The 18,076-nt window shown below is 42.8% G+C and overlaps 1 protein-coding gene across 4 annotated transcripts in view; it reads left to right on the top strand.

Annotated features, from left to right (window-relative positions):
• Positions 1–2,150: 2,150 nt before the first annotated feature.
• The window catches only part of Zbtb44 (zinc finger and BTB domain containing 44), a 47,765-nt gene continuing 31,839 nt past the window's right edge, over positions 2,151–18,076 (top strand). For all 4 annotated transcript variants that reach the window (XM_045145525.1, XM_045145526.1, XM_045145527.1 and 1 more), the window contains exon 1: positions 2,151–2,219. The gene's annotated coding sequence lies outside the window, so the exon portion shown is untranslated. The remainder of the gene's footprint in view (positions 2,220–18,076) is intronic.

Consider the following 18,076-nt stretch of genomic DNA (forward strand, 5'->3'; position numbering starts at 1 on the left):
CCCCTTTGAAACTCCACTCTCCATCATAGCCCCTCCCCCTCTCAATCTGTCTCTCTTATTTTGATGTCATGATCTTTTCCTCCTGTTATGATGGCCTTGTATAGATAGTGTCAGGCACTGTTAGGTCATGGATATCCAGGCCATTTTGTGTCTGGGAGGAGCACATTGCAAGGAGTCCTACCCTTCCTTTGGCTCCTATATTCTTTGAGCTATCTCTTCCAAAAGGAACCCTGAGCCATGGAAGGTGTGATAGAGATATTTCAGTGCTGAGCACTCCTCTGTCAGCACCATGATGCTTTCTGAGTCATCCCAAGGTCACAGCCATCTGAAAAGAGAAGCTTCTCTAACTAAAAGTGAGAGTAGCATTAATATATGGATATGAACATTAAGAGAAGTGCTTACTGGGAAGCTTGGTGAGCATAGTATGTACATTTAGCCAGACACCAGCAGACTTTACACCCCTAGGGCTCATGACTACCTATGTTGTAGGTTTTCAGTACCAGGGATGTATTCCTTCCCATGCCGCATGCCTCCAGTCCAGTTGGAAAGCTGTTGTGGCCTACCATTTTTTGTTTTGAGGTAGTCTCATTGTATAGCCCAGGCTGACCTGGAACTTAGATTCTGCAGCTGAGGCTGGCCTCAAACTCATAGAATGCTCCTATCTCAGCTTCCTGAGTGCTAGGATTAAAGGTATGAGTCAGAGGATTTGGGTTAAAACCTAGATGTGTGGGAAATGCAAATTCAGTGCGACTAAAGTAATAGCAGCCCTGGCCATCCCCCTTCTGGCTTTAAATTGTTGCCTGCTTTCAGAGACATCCTCCAGTCTCAAGGTCTGGTTCTTGGTCCACAGTGCACGTTCACCAGGCCTGTAAAAGCCAAGAAGATTTAGAGCCCTCCCTTAGGTCATCTTTTTAGGTGACCAAGAACTCTGAAGGCCCCTTGGTATGAGTTTGGGGTGGCCCGGACACTCCATCCCCAAAGACCAGGGAAGCAAGAGGTGATGTGTTCAAGGATGACAGGTACAGCTGGGGAAGGAGTAAGTTTCTATTTTACAGCCAGTCTAGGTTGTAAAAGCCACTGGAACCAGAGGAACTTGGGAATGGGATTTTTCCAGCCATCTCTGAGCTGCACTTCCTGCCAGGGCGACCATGAATATGCTAAAAGCAACCTCCTGGCGTCGGATGAACCCAGTGGTACCAAGCGAGCCTCAGGGAGCCGGGTCTCCGTCCAGGGGGTGGGCGCAAGAGCCCCACGGGGTCTGAGTCCCTTGCGCGTGTCTGCCGGGCCACGCGTTGGTGGGCCGGTTTCCACGTGCGAAACCTGGGCACCCTCCGTCGTCCACGAAGGGGGGCCGCGGTGCTGCAGTTTCGGGGCCGCTACAGAAACCACCCGAGAAAACAGTTTCTTTCGTTTTTAGTTCAAAGGGGGGGGTGCAGCGTACGGTTTCCCAGTGTGCATGGAGCTGGGGGACCGACAGCCAGGTCTTAAGGAGCTCGCTCATGTGACTACACGTGTGCACATCGACAGAACACACACACTCACACGCTCGCTCGCTCTCTCCCTCAAGGCCACGCACGGCGTTTCCGCGCGCAGCCTCCGCGGGAAAGGTGAGCGGCGGCAGCGGCCCGGAGGGCCTGGTCTGCGCGCGCGCAGTAGCCGCCTGCGCCCTCCCCGGGGCCCCGCCCCGCCCCGCCGGCCGCCCCGCCCCGCCCACCTCCCAGCCGGGCCGTCCGCGCAGTGCCTTGTGGGACACAAACAAAGTGCCCCCAAACAGGCTGGCGTGAGACGAGCGGCAACGGCGGCGGCGCCCGCCCGCACGCGCGGCGGCGGCGGCGCCCTCCCAGCTCCCCTCCCCTCCCTCACTCCCCTTCCCCTTTCCCCACCCCGCTCCGCCAACCGCCGTCCGCCTGGCCAACGGCCGCCCGCGCGCGGCCCCGGGCCCCTCGCTCCTCCCTCGGCCCTGCGGGCGCCCGGGGCTCCCCTCCCCGCGCCCGCGCTCTCCCGCCTCGCCGGCCGCCATGCCCCAGTCCCAGGCTGCTCACGGGCCTAGGCGCGGCGGCCCGAGATAGGGTCCCCGAGCCTCCCGGGGGAGGAGAGGCAGCCGGCCGCGCGCTCCGCCCCCTCCCCCCGGGTGTCGCCGCCGCCGCCTCGCCGCCCCAGCCCGGCGGGGAGGAGGAGCAGCAGCACAGGCCTCCGGGCCCCCGCGCCGCCGCCCGCAGGTAACCGAGACGGGACGGGAGGACGCGCGTCGCCCACCTGGTCGCTGAAGGGCGAGGGGAGCGGGCTCTGTCACCCCGCCCGTGCAGGCAGACTCCTGCAGGGTCCCTCCGCGGCATTTAATCCTTCAGGTGGAAACTGGCCTCGGGCCTCGCCGTCCAGGGTCGTCACCCGGCTCTCCCTGGGGTACGGACTTGCACGCCCGTCCGCCTGCCACCTCCCCCCCCCCATACACCTGGTTTAGCCGCGAGTCCCCGACCTGTTTATTCCCTTCTTCCCAGCTGCTTTTTTCTCTGGTGCTGGAATGAAAAAGATGGCACTTAAAAAGAGAAAAAAAAAAAAAAGCAAACACCTCCTCCTCTTTCCTACCTGAGGATCGCAAAACCGCACCTCGTCATTATACTCCTGGCCTAACTAGAAAAAAAGATCACCTACAAATGAAATGACAAGTGCGTTAGAATTCATTATGTTTCAGAAGAAAAATCCATTTTATATTGCATCTGTGAGAGTTGTATGAACTGTAACCAGAATTAAGCATTTTTAGCATATATGCTTACTAATCTATTTTGGGGGGCATAGTCTACCTTCGCTTGTTTTTTTAGCGCCCCCCCCCCCGAGATAATTCCGAATCAAGCTACACAGTATTATAGTTTGGATAAAGATACAATGATTTCTTTTGTTTTTCTTTTTCAGTTGTAATTTTGTTGTTGTTGTTTTTGATTTTTCTAGGTAGGGTTTCGCTCTAGTCCAGGCTGACCTGTAATTCACTATGTAGTCTCAGTCTGGCCTCGAACTCAGGGTGATCCTCCTACATCTGCCTCCTGAGTGCTGGGATTAAAGGTGTGCACCCTCACACACGGCTGTAGTTTTTGAAATATATGCATGTGTGTGTGTATATATATGTATGTATATATATATATGTATGTATGTATATCTATATATATCAACACCTGTATGTCATATTTTCCTTTATTCACTTTGATTGTCATTGGGTTACTAATATTTAATTGCACCTATTATGATTTTTCTTTGTGGAACGTGAAAATGAGTGTTGTAGGATCTGTATGAAAACTATATTTGCTTATTGTGTGTACCTTGCTATGCATTTGACTTGTGTAGTCTCATTCTCAGAATCTGTGATGTAGTTAGTATTTCAGTTTTGTAGATGAAACAGTGTTAAGTAACTTGTTTTGGGCTATGCAGGTAACAGAGTTCAACCCAGGTATAGTTACTGGTTGCTGTACCTCTGTAGAGATAATTTCTTTTATGTCATAAAAAATTTACGACTTAGTTGGGGCGGAGAGCATCAGTACCTAGAGTCAGTGATTAATATTCTTGCTATATTGTTAGTTTTTAGTGTCTTTGCTGTTTGTTTGACCAGGTCTCCCAGTATAGTCTATGGATCCTCCAAATGCTAAGAATATCATTGCCACCTCTATGCTTGACCCTTAAATATTTCTGCATGTTTCCCAGATATACAGTTTCTGTAATAGTGCCTAACATTTTCAGTTTTCTCTGTAATCCCAAAGAGACTTTGAATCCTTGGGGCTGGGCGGAAGTTAGTCTAAATTTATGTTTTGCATTTGATGATTAAGTATTGTTAGTCCCTTTTCTTAAACTGAATAGCACCTATTCCACTTCCCCATTTGCCTAATTGACCAGACCATTTGTCTTGTATACACCCACTTTTGACCTTGCCTGTCCCCTCCTCCTGTCATTTCAATAACTGATTCTCCCCTCCCACTATGAGTTTCCTCCTTTTTCTTTCTTTTCTTTACTCCCCCCCACCCCACCCCCATAGGGTCTGGCACTAGCCCAGGGTGACCTGGAATTCACTCTAGTCTCAGTGTGCCTTGAACTCATGGTGATTCTCCTACCTCTGCCTCCTGAGTGCTGGTATTAAAGGTATGTGCCACCATGCCAGGCTAGAATTCCGTCTTAATTTGCTTAAAGTAAAACTTATTTGGCAAAAATACTTAGTAGGTGATGCTCTGCATCTCCCATACATCCCATTAGGTACATGTCAAATTGTCACACTGTTAACAAAGCTAAATATGATCACTTGATAAAAGTGGCAAATACAGATCTTAGTAAAGTTATGGTATTTGACAATTTGTGATTATGTGACCCTAGAGTAATAACTGACTATAATTTCTAACTACATTTTGCTTAGTAATTTTTAGCACCTGTTGATGACTCTTGCTAAAATCGTTTTATTGAAGGTACTGTGGAGGGAAGAAATTTCCCTTCATTATGTATGACTTAAAGTTCTTAAAATGCAAGTAACTCTTAGAGACTTTTGAGATTTAGAGCCATGGTACCACTGTGAGTTTTAATTTATTATTTTATAACCATTTGCCCCTTTAAAAAAATAAGGGAGAGAGAAGAAGAATCAGGGTCTCCTCCCACTGCAAACAAATTGCAGTCACATGTGGCACTTTGTGCATCTAGCCATGCAAGAGTACTGGGGAATTGAACCCAGGTTGTCAGTCTTTGCAAGCCAGTGCTTTTAACCACTGAGCCATCTCCCCAGTCCCCCCCTTTTTTGTAAATACCATATTGTCCCTAGTTTGGAGGTAAGAATCCTTTCAAACTGGCTTCTGTGTCTTTGCAAGCTAGCATATTTAACCACTTAATCATCTCCCCAGCCTTGCTTGCTGTGTCTTTGATAACTAGGCTCACAATTAATCTTGAAGCATTTTCTGACACAATATATCCTGGGCTACTTATGTATTTTCTTTGCTCTGCCATCTGGAAAAGGCTGTTTATCCAAGGAGTCTTGGTCCTTTCAATGAGAAGTTTTTTTTTGTTGTTTTTTTTACAGTGGTTGAAAAAACTTGGGCATCTGGTTTACTTGGGTTCTGGGGAGTCAAACTTGAGTCCTTTGGCTTTGCAGGCAAATGCCTTACCTGGTAAGCCATCACTCCAGCCCTTCATCTGTGATTCTGTTTTTAAAAATATTTTATTTGTTTGAGAGAATGGGCATTCCAGGGACTCTAGGCACTACAAATGAACTCCAGGTACATATGCCACCTTGTGCATCTGGCTTTATGTGGGTACTGGGAAATCGAACCCTGAGCAGCTTTGCAAACAGGCAAGCACTTTAATCACTGAGCAATATCTCAAGTCCTTTGTTTCTTTTTTTGAGTAACCTTGAACTCAGGGTGATCCTCCTACCTCTGCCTTCCAAGTGCTGGGATTAAAGGTGTGCACAACCACATCTGGCTTCAAGTGTACTTTAAAAGTTTATTTAGAGCTAGGGAGATGGTTCAGCAGTTAAAGGTGCTTGGCTTGCAAAGCTTCCCAGCCGGGTTCCATTCCCTAGTACCCATGTAAAGCCAGATGCACTGGTGCAAGCTCCTGGAGTTGTTTACAGTGGCAGTAGGCCCTAGCATGTCCATTCCTTTCCCCCCGCCCCCCCCATTTCTCTCTCCTAAATTAATTTTTTTTTAATTGTATATGGATGCATGTGTGGAGGTCAGAGGACAATTTGTCTGGGTGCTCACCTTCCACCTTGTTTGAGGCAGGGTCTCATTGTTCATCAGTGTTAAGGAGCTTCCAGGAAATTGTCTCCCTTCTCACCTCAGCCACACTGGAAATACAGAAGCTCACCACAGCTTTTGACTTTTATAACAGATCTGGGGCAAAACAAGCACTTGGATCCATTGAGCCATCTCTCCAACCTAGAGCTGTACTTTAAAAAAACTATACTCTAGAGTCATCTCTCCAGTCTCAAAATAGGATTTTTAAGATGCAGTATTACTTCCATTTGCTAGTCTTTTATGTCATATTATCTCAAGTGTGGTTGGGTTGGCAGCAGATAGGTAGAAGCCACATACTAGTACTTTGAAATTGTACTGTTAAAGTTTGGCTCAACAAGCCAGGTGTGGTGGCTCACACCTTTAATCCCAGCACTGGGGAGGCAGAGGTAGGATCACTGACTACATAGTAAATTCCAAGGTCAGCCTGGGCTAGAGAGATCCTACTTGGGGGGAGGGGCTCAGGGGAAGGGCTGGCCATAGTGGTGCACACCATTAATCCCAGCATTTGGGAGGCAGAGATAGGAAGATCACCATGAGTTCGAGGCCACCCTGAGAATGCAGAGTGAATTCCAGGTCAGCCTGAGCTAGAGTGAGGCCCTACCTTGAAAATAAATAAAATAAGAAAAATAAAGTTAAGCTGGGTGTGGTGGCGGGCACCTTTAATCTCAGCACTCGGGGAGGTAGAGGTAGGAGGAGCACCATGAATTTGAGGCCACCCTGAGAATACAGAGTGAATTCCAGGTCAGCCTAGACAGGAGTGAGACCCTACCTTGAAAAACAAACAAAAAAAAAATGTTGACATGGTGTTTTCTTGAAAAGATATTAAATCATTTTGTGGAACTTTAAAAGAAGTCAATTCTGGTTCCCCATAGTAAAGCACTCAAGACTAATCTTTGGAAGTTGGCAGAGAAATATATTTCATGCTTATTTTTGCAGATGTTATGGTTTAATTAATAATTTCATAAAAGTACATCACAACTTTTATTTGAAAATAGTACCTTTTCAGGCATGGTGGGGCATGCCTTTAAGCTCATCATTTGGGAGGCTGGGGTAGGAGGATTGCTGTGAGTTCAAGGCCACCCTGAGACGACATAGTGAATTCCAGGTCAGCCTGGACTAGAATGAGACCCTACCTTGAAAAACAACAACAAAAAAAAATTGTGCCTTTAAAGCAAAATGTAGTTGGTAGAAGTTTTATGAATCTGTTTACTGTTATGCAACACAACAAAGTCGGCATACATATGCCATCTGCAGATACAAGGGTATTGATAGTGAAGATAGCATGTTTTGTTTTGGATGAGGCCATGTTTGCTAGAAGTTCATGATTCCCTGGTCTCAAATACTATATCCCAACAGTTTTGTTTGTTTTTGTTTTGTTCGAGGTAGGGTCTCACTCTGGCTCAGGCCGACCTTGGAATTCACTATGTAGTCTCGGGGTGGCCTCGAACTCACAGAGATCCTCCTACCTCTGCCTCCCGAGTGCTGGGATTAAAGGTGTGCGCCAACACACTCGGCTCCAACAGTTTTTAAAGGGAGGAATGGTTGTACAAAGTAGGCAGAACACAGTTCAACAGTTTATTGGCTACCTATCAACCAGATGTTGAAAAGCAAAAACTGTGTCCATGGTGTGTATTCAGTGTTCACTGCTTTCCTTAGCATTGAGCATCTCTTGCTTTCAGAGTAGATTGGATTGATACAAAGAATGCATGTGCTATGAATCGCTTTGCCCTCATTCTGTAGCAGATTTGGTAACATAGATTAGGACAGGTAAAAGCAGTGAAAAAAATGCTACAAACAGTTAGCAAGGGTATGTATAACCACACAGCAGCTAGAGCTATTGTGGTCCACTATGTGAACCAATTGGTGGTGATGATAATTGCTACCTAGCGTTTGATGTGTCTTTTCTTTTTCTTTTTTAAGATTATTTATTTGAGAGAGAGAATGGGCACATCAGGGCCTCTAGCCACTGCAAACAACTCCAGATGGGTGTGTCACTTTGTGCATCTGGCTTTATATGGGTACAGGGGAGTCAAACCTGAGTTCTTTGGCTTTGCAGGCAAACATCTTAATTGCTAAGCCGTCTCTCCAGCCCTGATGTGCCTTTTCTAATATCTCACCTATGTGAAACATTTTATACATCCTGTCAGTTGGGCTGGAGGATGGCTTAGCAGTTAAGGCGTGTGCCTGCAAAGCCAAAGGACCTAGGTTCAATTCCCCAGGACCCACATTAGCCAGATGCACAAGGGGGCACATGCATCTGGAGTTCGTTTGCAGTGGTTGGAGGTCGTGGCATGCCCTCCCTCCCTCCCTCCCTCTCTCCTTCTCTGTCTCTCTCTCCACCTCTTTCTCTGTCTGTTGCTCTCAAATAAATAAATAAAAATAAACAAAAATAAATTTAAAAAAAGAGAATATGAGACTGCAGGGGTGTCTTGTCACTGCAAACGAACTCTAGACACATGTGCTACTTTGTTCATCTGTCTTTATGTGAGTACTAGGGAATTGAACTCGGGCTTTTGGGCTTTGCAAGCAACCGCCTTTAACTGCTGAGCCATATCTGTAGCCCAGTTAACTAATTTTGTTTTGTTTTATTTTATTTTTTTGAGGGAGGGTCTGTCTCTAGCCCAGGCTGAACTGGAATTCACTGTGTAGACTCAGGCTGGCCCTGAACTCACAGAGATCCCCCTCCTTCTGTCTCCCAAGTGCTGGGATTAAAGGCATGCACCACCATTCCTGGCATTCCTTTTAATACCCTTGTAAATGTTAAATATATTAAAACAGTTTTCCTCTGTGGTTTCCTGACATTTTGTAGACTATAATTGAGTATTTTTATGTAAGTTTTATAGGGTGTTTTTGCTTTAAATGCATCCATATTCACAATGGAACAGATAGTTCTCTCACCTCATAATGATTATTTGATTTTTTTTTTCTTGTTGAGTTGGAGAGAAGGCTTAGTGGTTAAAGCACTTGCCTGCAAAGGCAAAGGATCCACATTGGATTTCCCCAAGACCCATGGAAGCCAGATGCACAAGGTGGCGCATGCATCTGGAGCTTGTCTGCAGTGGCTAAAGGCTCTGGCATGCCCATTCTCCTCTCTCCCCTTCTTTCTCTCTCAAATAAGTAAATAATTAAAATTTTAAAAAAATGAGGGCTGGAAGCCAAGCAAGGTGTCACACAACTTTAATCCCAGCACTTGGGAGGCAGAGATAGGAGGATCACCGAGAGTTCAAGGCCACCCTGAGACTACTTAGTGAATTCCAGGTCAGCCTGGACTAGAGTGAAACTTTACCTCGAAAAAAGAAAAAAAGTGAGGGCTGGAGGAATGGCTTAGCGGTTAAGGCGCTTGCCTGCAAAGCCAAAGGACCCAGGTTGGGTTCCCCAGGACCCACCTAAGCCAGATGCACAAGGTGGCGTATGTATCTGGAGTTCATTTGCAGTGGCTGGAGGGCCTGGCACACCCATTCTCTCCCTCTCCCTCCCTTCCCCCCAAATAAATTTTTTAAAAATAATAACAAAGAAAAAAATGGTTTTTTTTCTCTTGTTAAGATTACTAATACATGCCTGTATCTAATGTATTTTGATGATCATATCACCCTACATTACCCTCTTCCTCTCACTCTATCCTATTTTTCATGGCGTTTTTGTTTATTTGATTTGTGTGTGTGATTGAATTTTCAGTGTTCCTTACGTGAGCATGGTTTGGGAGGGGTATTTACTACAGCATGAACAACTTACCATTGGCTACATCATTATAGAACGTGACTTTCTTCCCCAGCAACTATTAATTGCCAGTAGTTCCTTTGAGGGATAGGGTCTCATAAGCCTTTCTCCTCACCCATGATGAATGTTAATCAGCCTAGTCTTGTGCAGAGGAAACCACAGCTGCTGTGAGTTCATGAGTGTAAAGGTCATGTTGTATACAGAAAAAAGTAGTCCACCTGTTGATTCTCCAGATCTTATATTCTTTCTGTCCCTCTTTTCCATGATGTTCCCTGAGTCTTGGAGGGGATGATACAGATGTTCCATTTAGGACTGACCACACAAATAGTCACTTATACTCAGCACTTTGGATAGACACATCTCTGCATTAACTTCTGCCTACTGCAGAAAGAAACTTCACTAAACTTTAAGGCTGTGGGCAGCACTCATCCGTGGGTATTAACATAAATATTTGGAAAGTAGTTTAACAACAACCTATCTATTAGCCTCACAGTAGTCGTTTTTAGTCTAGGACCAATGATCTCCCCAGCCTGTACAGGGTTTTTGAGCAAGTTTCCCCCAAACTCTCCCAGGTGTAGGGTCTCACTCTAGTCCAGGTTTACCCGGAACTTACCGTATTTCCAGGCCTTGAATTCACAGCAATCCTCCTACCTCTGCCTCCCAAGTACTGGGATTAAAGGCATGTGCCACCATGCCTGGCCATAATTTCATTCTATGTTACAACTGAGTAAGATTCCCTGGTGTATACATACCACATTTTCATCATTAGTTGATGGACATGTAGGCTGATTCTATTTCCTACTTACTGTGAATAAAGCAGTAATGAACATGGATCTGCAACTATCTCTGTTGTAGGATAGAGTTCTTTGTCCAGGAGCCATATAGTTGGGTCACATGGTTGATTGGTTAGGTTTTAGCTTTTTGAGAAACGACACTGATTTCCATAGTAGCTGTACCAGTTTACAACCTTACTGACAGTGAATGGGATTCCCCTTTGTTTCCTTTTTTTAATGTTTGTTTGTTAGCAGAGAGAGAAAATGGGCAGACCAGGGCCTCTTGCCACTTTAAAAGAGCTCCAGACTCATGTGCCACTTTGTGCATCTGGCTTTACATGGGTACTGGGGAATCAAACCCAAGTCATCAGGTTTTGTAAGCAAGCACATTTAACCACTGAGCCATCTCTCCAGTACTTGTTACTTGTTTTCTTTACCAAAGCTATGCGGACCAGGGTAAGATAACATCAAACTGACATTGTTAACTCTTCAGATCCTTGAACCTCTTTTCCATCTTCTACTGTCTTCCTCAATTTGAGGTAGAAACACTCTCTTGTTCACTGTTCCCTTCACAAACTGCTGAGAAATTCTCCAGTCTTTGTCTTGCTTCTCACTATATATGGTACATTAGGGTTACAGAAGACTACTATAGCTTTCGGTTTTTATGTGGAGTCTGGGGATCTGAATTTGAGTTCAACGGCAAGTGTTTATCCACTGAGCCATTTCCTGGCCCTGAGACTATTACTATTCAGTGCTATTATTGAAAGGTGTGTTCATATCATTTGGCCAATTTTTGTAGTGTTTAGTCCTCATTTGCTTTATGATGTAGTCAGCTCTATAGTGCTGGGATGAACCTCCAAACCAGTTTATGGGAGGAATGGGATTTATTTCAGGCTTACAGACAAGGGGAGTGGAAGCCTCAAACTAGTAGAAGAAGCTGACCTTTACACAGATCCAGAGAGAGACAGCTATACACTAGCACCACAAAGTAAGCAAACACACTCTGGCTGTAAACTTCAGGGAACTCCAGGCAGAACTCACTCTGCTTACCTTAGGCTGGAAAACAGCTCTGCCCATGGTGACACCTCTTTCAGCCAGGCAACTAGAAATCCAACTTACACACTTTAAAAAAAAAAAAAAAAAAAACTATTTTATTTTATTTATTTGACGGGGTTGGGGGGGCAGATAAATAGAATGGGCATGCCAGGGTCTCTAGCTACTGCAAATGAACTCTAGACACATGTGCTACTTTGTGCATCTGGCTTATGTGGGTACTGGGGAATCAAACCTAGGCTCTTAGCAAATGCCTTAACCACTAAGCCGTGTCTCCAGCCCCACATGTGCTTTTTAATAAGCACCCAAGTCTATTGGGGACAGTCAAACTACCATTCTTAACATCATTTAATTTCCCCCTGTAGCCTGTAGGTTGTGTTTACCATTTTCTTCTTCTGTTTTTTTTTTTGTTGTTGTTGTTGTTGTTGTTTTGTTTTTTTTGAGGTAGGATCTTGCTGTAGCACAGGCTGACCTTGAATTCACTATATAGTCTCAGACTATCTTACAGTAATCCTCCTAGCTCTGCCTCCTGAGTGCTGGGATTAAAGGTATGCACCACCACACCCAGTTTACTATTTTCTTTAGTCTGAAATATTCTCTTCAGTATCATGTGTAGAACTGGTTAAGTGATCATAAATTGCTTTAGCCTGCTTTATCATGGAAAATTTTTCTTTCTTCTTCTGTTATTACTGATAGTTTTGCAAGGTATAGGTAGTTTGAGCTGGCAGCTGTGATCCTTCAGGACTTACAGTTCTGGCTTTTAAATTTCCATTGAAAAATCAGCTGTTATTCTGATGGACCTGCCTTTATATGTGATCTGGTGTTTCTATTTCTTAATACACTTTGTTCTGTATATTTTTTGTTTGACTATAATATCATGTAAGGAGTTTCTTTTTTGGTCTTATTTGGGAAATTTTCTACTATAATTATATTGAAAACATTTTCTATACTTTCATTATGGAGTTCTACTACACCCACAAATTTTAGGTTTGATCTTTTTGTGTGTTCCATCTGAGCCTTGTTTTGCCATGCACTTTTGTATTAATAACTCTTAAAATGGAAATGAGTAAATGAAACTTAATGTCTCGCTCGCTCTTCTCCACTTTGATTGTTGTTCTTTGTTTAAATTTTTCTTGTAGAGCTTTTTCTTAAAATTTTATTCATTTATTTGAGAGCGAATGAGAGTGGGTGTGCCGGGACCTCTAGCCACTGTAAATGAACTCCAGATGCATGAGTCACAAAGTTTGGAGTGACAAGTGGACTCAGTTTCATTTGAATCTAAGGTGCTTCCAAGTCATTTTTCTGGTTTTGGGTTTTTGTCTGCTTCCTTGTTTATGTGTTTTGAGACAGGATCTCACTTTGGAGTCTGTGCCAACCATCAGTTTGTGGCACACATCCTGGCATCCAGCTTTGCACAAATGTTGGGAAATTGAACCCAGGCCCAGAGGCTTTGCAAGCAATCACATTTAACCACTGAGCACTGTCTCCCCAGCCAGTAGTTTCAATCTGTAATATAGTCAGTATTAGAAGATACTGGTTTAAATAAAATACATAAATAAAAGTTATTTGGAGTTCTCAATAACTTTTAAAGAGCATGAAGACTAACAGGCTTGAAATCTGATGACTAGAGTTCATGCTATCCTAACAACATACTTTTCTTTTTCTCCACTGTTTTCTTTATTTCCCTTTTCCTGATTATCATCATTAGTTACTATGTAGGTATTTATACTTATATGTTGTAGAATTCTTTTTTAAAAAAAAATACTTATTTTATTTATTTGACAGAGCGAAAGAGGGAAGGAGCAAGAAAGAGATAGAGCAAGAAAATGGGCACCCCAGGGCCTCCAGCCACTGCAAATGAACTCCAGATGCATGTGCCACCTTGTGCATCTGGCTAATGTGGGTCCTGGGGAATGGAGCCTTTGGCTTTGCAGGCAAATGCTTTAACCGCTAAGTTATCCCAGCCCTATTGTAGAATTACCTTTTTCTTTTTGTTTTTATTTTCATTTATTTGAGAGAGAAACACAGAAATTGGTAGAGAGAAAGAGAGAGAATCCTCCAGCCACTGCAAATGAACTGCAGATGTGTGTGCCCCCTTGTGCATCTGGCTTACATGGGCCCTGGGGAATCAAACCTATGTCCTGTGGTTTTGCAGACAAGCACCTTAACTGCTAAGTCATCTCTCCATCCCTAGAATTCTTGTTCACAGTCATTCATGCTGTTTAGTATTTACTTCATTTATAGGATAACATGCTTATTTTTCTCACTCTTGCTTAATACATTTATCTCTGCATCTTATTTCCATCATAACATCTGTTTATTAGCACTTTCAGCATTCTGACTGGTTTGTATGTTAGATATAATATTCATAAACACCTCAAAAAAAAGTTTTTCTTAGAAAACCAAGAACAGAACAAACTGGTGAAGACCAGAGAGCCAAGAATGAAATATCAGTGGGCATGGTAGACCATGTCTGTAATCCCAGCTCTTGGGAAATTGAGACTGGAGGGTTACTGTGAGTTAAAGGCTGCATAGTGGGTACCGAGTCAGTTAGGAGTACAATAAAACTCAACAACAAACCCATCATCTATTGGTAGCAGATGCAGTTAATACTGTTGTTTTGGGAAATGACTTTATCAATAAATACTTATAGGTAGGAGAGGATCTGTAATTTTTTTATTTAAAGAATACTTTATTAGTTTCTGTAATCAAACCCATGTAGATAAGACCTTACATATTTAGTACAGTGTGTTACAAATGGAAAAAAAAAAAACAAGTTTAACATTAGGGTCTATTATTTTCCACTTGTGCTTGTGAAAGGAGGAATTATTTCAGATATTGATAGGAGACTCATAAATAAATTAAATATTTTTAAAAATACATAACTTGTTGGGTGTGGTGGCATACGCTTTTAATCCCAGCACTTGGGAGGCAGAGGTTAGGAGGACCACCACAGTTTGAGGCCACCCTGAGGCTACGCAGTGAATTCCAGGTCAGCCTGAGCCCCTACCTCGAAAAAACAAAAACAAATAAAAAAACAATACTTGACCATGGATGATCATACTTGAGCATCAGTGTCATATGTATCAGAAATTAATTAAAATACAGGTGAGCTTGGCAACTTGGAAAGAAGAAATGTGAGCTATTTATAAATTAGCATTGAAATACACCAGAATTTTGTTCAGTCAGTGGTGGTTTTGAGTTAGGTGTACATAAACTCATGTGTTCTGAATACTTGGTCCCCAGCTTGGTAGCAGTTTGGGAGGTGGAGTCTTCCTGGGGAAGGTGTGTTATACCTAGCACTCCTTACCAGAACTCAGCTCCTCCCTTTAACTGCTGTTTTCCACCTGCTGTGGCAGAGGTGGTGTCCAGCCTGTGCTCGTACCATGCTTTTTCAAAACTCCCATTAGCTGCTTTTGGTCAGGTGAAAAGAAAGAAAGTACAGCAGAGTAACTTCAGTCACATTACTAGAAGGCTGTAGGAATAAATGGCCTGTTCAAATATCTCTTTGTAGAGTCTAGACTTGGGAATGAAACTTGATTTTGTTCATTTGAATAGGAAATTTAAATAAAGCCCATGGAAGAAACCCAACTGTGTTTAAACAGATGAATGGATAAAACAAATGTGATACATACATGTAATATTATTCAGCTTTACTAAGAAAATTTTGACTTACTCCAGCATGGAGCAATTTGAGAACATTATGCTAAGTGAATTATGCTTAATAAAGGACAAATATAGGTACTTTAGTTTATAGAGATCAAAAGCAAAACAGTGGCTATTAGTAGCTTTGGAGAGGGAGAAATGAGATAGTGGTATTACAATGAAAACCTTAATTAACTGCTGCTTATTAAATAGCTTAGGTGAGACAGATTTTTACAACTTTTCAAAAATAAAGTGATACCATAAAAGTACTTTATTTTCCTTCCTTGTGGGTACTGGGGATCAAGCCCATATACATGGTAGGCAAATTCTCTACCACTGAGCTAAACCTTTAGCCTTTCTTATATTCTACTTGATACAGGGGAAATAGATTTGAGAAACTGAGCTTTCAGGGTTTTTTTTTAATTTAAAATAATGACATGGCTAGCAGCTGTTTTAAATAATGCAGTTCTGTAGTTTGTTCATTCTTTTACTTTCACCCTACCTTGATCATGTTTTAAATTATTATTTTTTCTGAGGTAGGGTTTCACTCTAGCCCAGACTAACCTGGAATTCACTATGTAGTCTCAGGGTGGCCTCGAATTCATGGTGACCCTCCTTCCTCTGCTTCTGGAGTGCTGGGATTAAAGGCTGCACTACTACGCCCAGCCTTTAAATTAATTTTTTACGGATGGCTTATCCAATTTAATCCAATATTTTTATTTTTTTCTTGGTTTGAGTTTAAATGATTTTCATTGAATGTGTTTTTTGATATGTTAAAACTTAAATCTGCTGTTTTCTGTTTGTTTCCTATGTTCTTCCTTTTTTTGTCTTTTTTCTTTGTGTTGCTTATGAGAACTATGTCAAAAAAATCTTTACTATTTTTGCTTTAATTAATGACAATTTAGAAAGCTTAAGAGTAGACTTGTCTGTATTTTTTGTTGTTGTTCTTTTATTGTATTCTTACATTTTAAGAACTTTGTAGTCCTTCTTTCAAGTAGGCCTGCTTGTAACACATTTTCTAGTTTTTGTTCATTTGAAAGTGATGTACTTTTCCTTTCATCCCTATAGGATTTTCTTCTTTTTTATTTTTTATAATTAACAACTTCCATGATTGTAAGCAATATCCCATGTTAATTCCCTCCCTCCCCCTACTTTCCCCTTTGAAACTCCACTCTTCATCATATCCCCTCCCCCTCTCAATCAGTCTCTTTTATTTTGATGTCATCATCTTTTCCTCCTATTATGATGCTCTTGTGTAGGTAGTGTCAGGCACTGTGAGGTCATGGATATCCAGGCCATTTTGTGTCTGGAGGAGCACATTGCAAAGAATTCTACCCTTCCTTTGGCTCTTAAATTCTTTCTGCCACCTCTTTTGCAGTGGACCCTAAGCCTTGGAAGGTGTGATAGAGATACTGTAGTGCTGAGTACTCTCTGTCACTTCTTCTCAGCACCATGGTGCCTTCTGAGTCATCCCAAGGTCACTGCCATCTGAAAAGAGAAAATTGTCTAAGGAAAAAGTGAGAATAGCATTAATATATGGGTATGAACATTAAGAGAAGGGCTTCCTGGGCAGTTTGATGAGCATAGTATATACATTTAGCTAGACAGCAGCAGACATTACACCCCTAGGGCTCAGAGTACCCCTGTTGTAGGTTTTCAGTATCAGGAATGTATTCCTTCCCATGGAGCAGGCCTCCAGTCCAATTAGAGGGCAGTTTATTTCCCCCATAATAGACATGCCACTATTGCACCCGTTGCCTCATTGCCCTAGTTGGCCAAATTTAAGGCTTGCAATGTCTACTGTTTGGGTATCTCCACTGGTGATTTCTCTCTCTCCCATTGAACTGCATGTAGCATGGCATTTTTCCAGCTGTCTGTCAGCTGGTCTACATAGAGGAGGTTATCAGCTCAGTTCCAGCAGGATCAGTGACCTTGCAGCCCAGGTATGTGGAGTCTTCAGCAATAGGGTCTTGCCATCTGTTCCTGGTGGGAAACCAAAGGCCTTGGCAATGGCCTGTAATGTTTGGGGGACATCAGTGACCTCCCTTGCCAACAACTCACTGGAAGGTATCCCATCCTGTAGGATATTTTTGCTGGATATAAAAATATTGATTGGCAGTTTGGTGACTACAAGTGTGAAGGCTGATAGAAGAGTATCTCACATTCAAGACCAGCCTTGGCTTCCTAGTTAATGAACTGTACATATAATTTACCCGTTTGCAGTGTAAAGTCCAGTGACTTCTAGTGTATTTATTAAGCTGTGTATTTTTTACTATTTTATTTATTGATTTATTTGAGAGAGAGAATGGGCACACAGGGCCTGTTGCCACTGCAGACAGTCCAGACACATGCTTCACCTTGTGCAGCTGGCTTATGTGCGTTTTGGAGAATCGAACCTGGGTCCTTAGGCTTCACAGGCAAGCACCTTAACCACTGTGCCATCTCTCTCTTCCCAAACTGTGTTGTTGTTTTTTTACCAATAAGTTAATGTGTAGCTATCACCCTCTAATTTACTTATCTCCTTATCTTAACTAAATACTGATTTTTATCTGTTTTATCTCTGTTCTACATATTCAGATAAATGTGATTGTACAATATATAATATTTTTATGGTTCCATGTTATAGCATGTATCCAGGCTTCATTTTTTTTTAAATTTTTTTGTTTATTTTTATTTATTTGAGAGTGACAGAGAGAAATAGAATGGGCATACCAGATGTGTGTGCTCCCTTGTGCATCTGGCTAACGTGGGTCCTGGGGTATTGAGCCTCAAACCGGGGTCCTTAGGCTTCATAGGCAAGCACTTAACTGCTAAGCCATCTTCAGCCCCCAAGACTTCATTTATACTGCTAAATAATACTCCATTACATATCTGGTAATCAGGTCCTTACCCTTGTGCAGCAGTGCTTTACTGAGCTCCAGCCATCCTTTCATATGGTAACTTCAGACAATTTCCTAAAGCTGGCTGTAGTGGTTTACATTCCTGTCTAACATATATAATTTCGCAGTTTCTTAGGGTCCTTACCAACAATTTACTGTGTTTTGTCATTCCAGCTTCCCTAGTAAGTGTGAAATGGTAGCTCTTTGCCATTGCTATATTAGTAGTTGTTGAAGTTTGGAGATTTTTCAT

The sequence above is a fragment of the Jaculus jaculus genome, chromosome 3 (assembly GCF_020740685.1).
Source record: "Jaculus jaculus isolate mJacJac1 chromosome 3, mJacJac1.mat.Y.cur, whole genome shotgun sequence".
NCBI classification, from domain to species: domain Eukaryota; kingdom Metazoa; phylum Chordata; class Mammalia; order Rodentia; family Dipodidae; genus Jaculus; species Jaculus jaculus.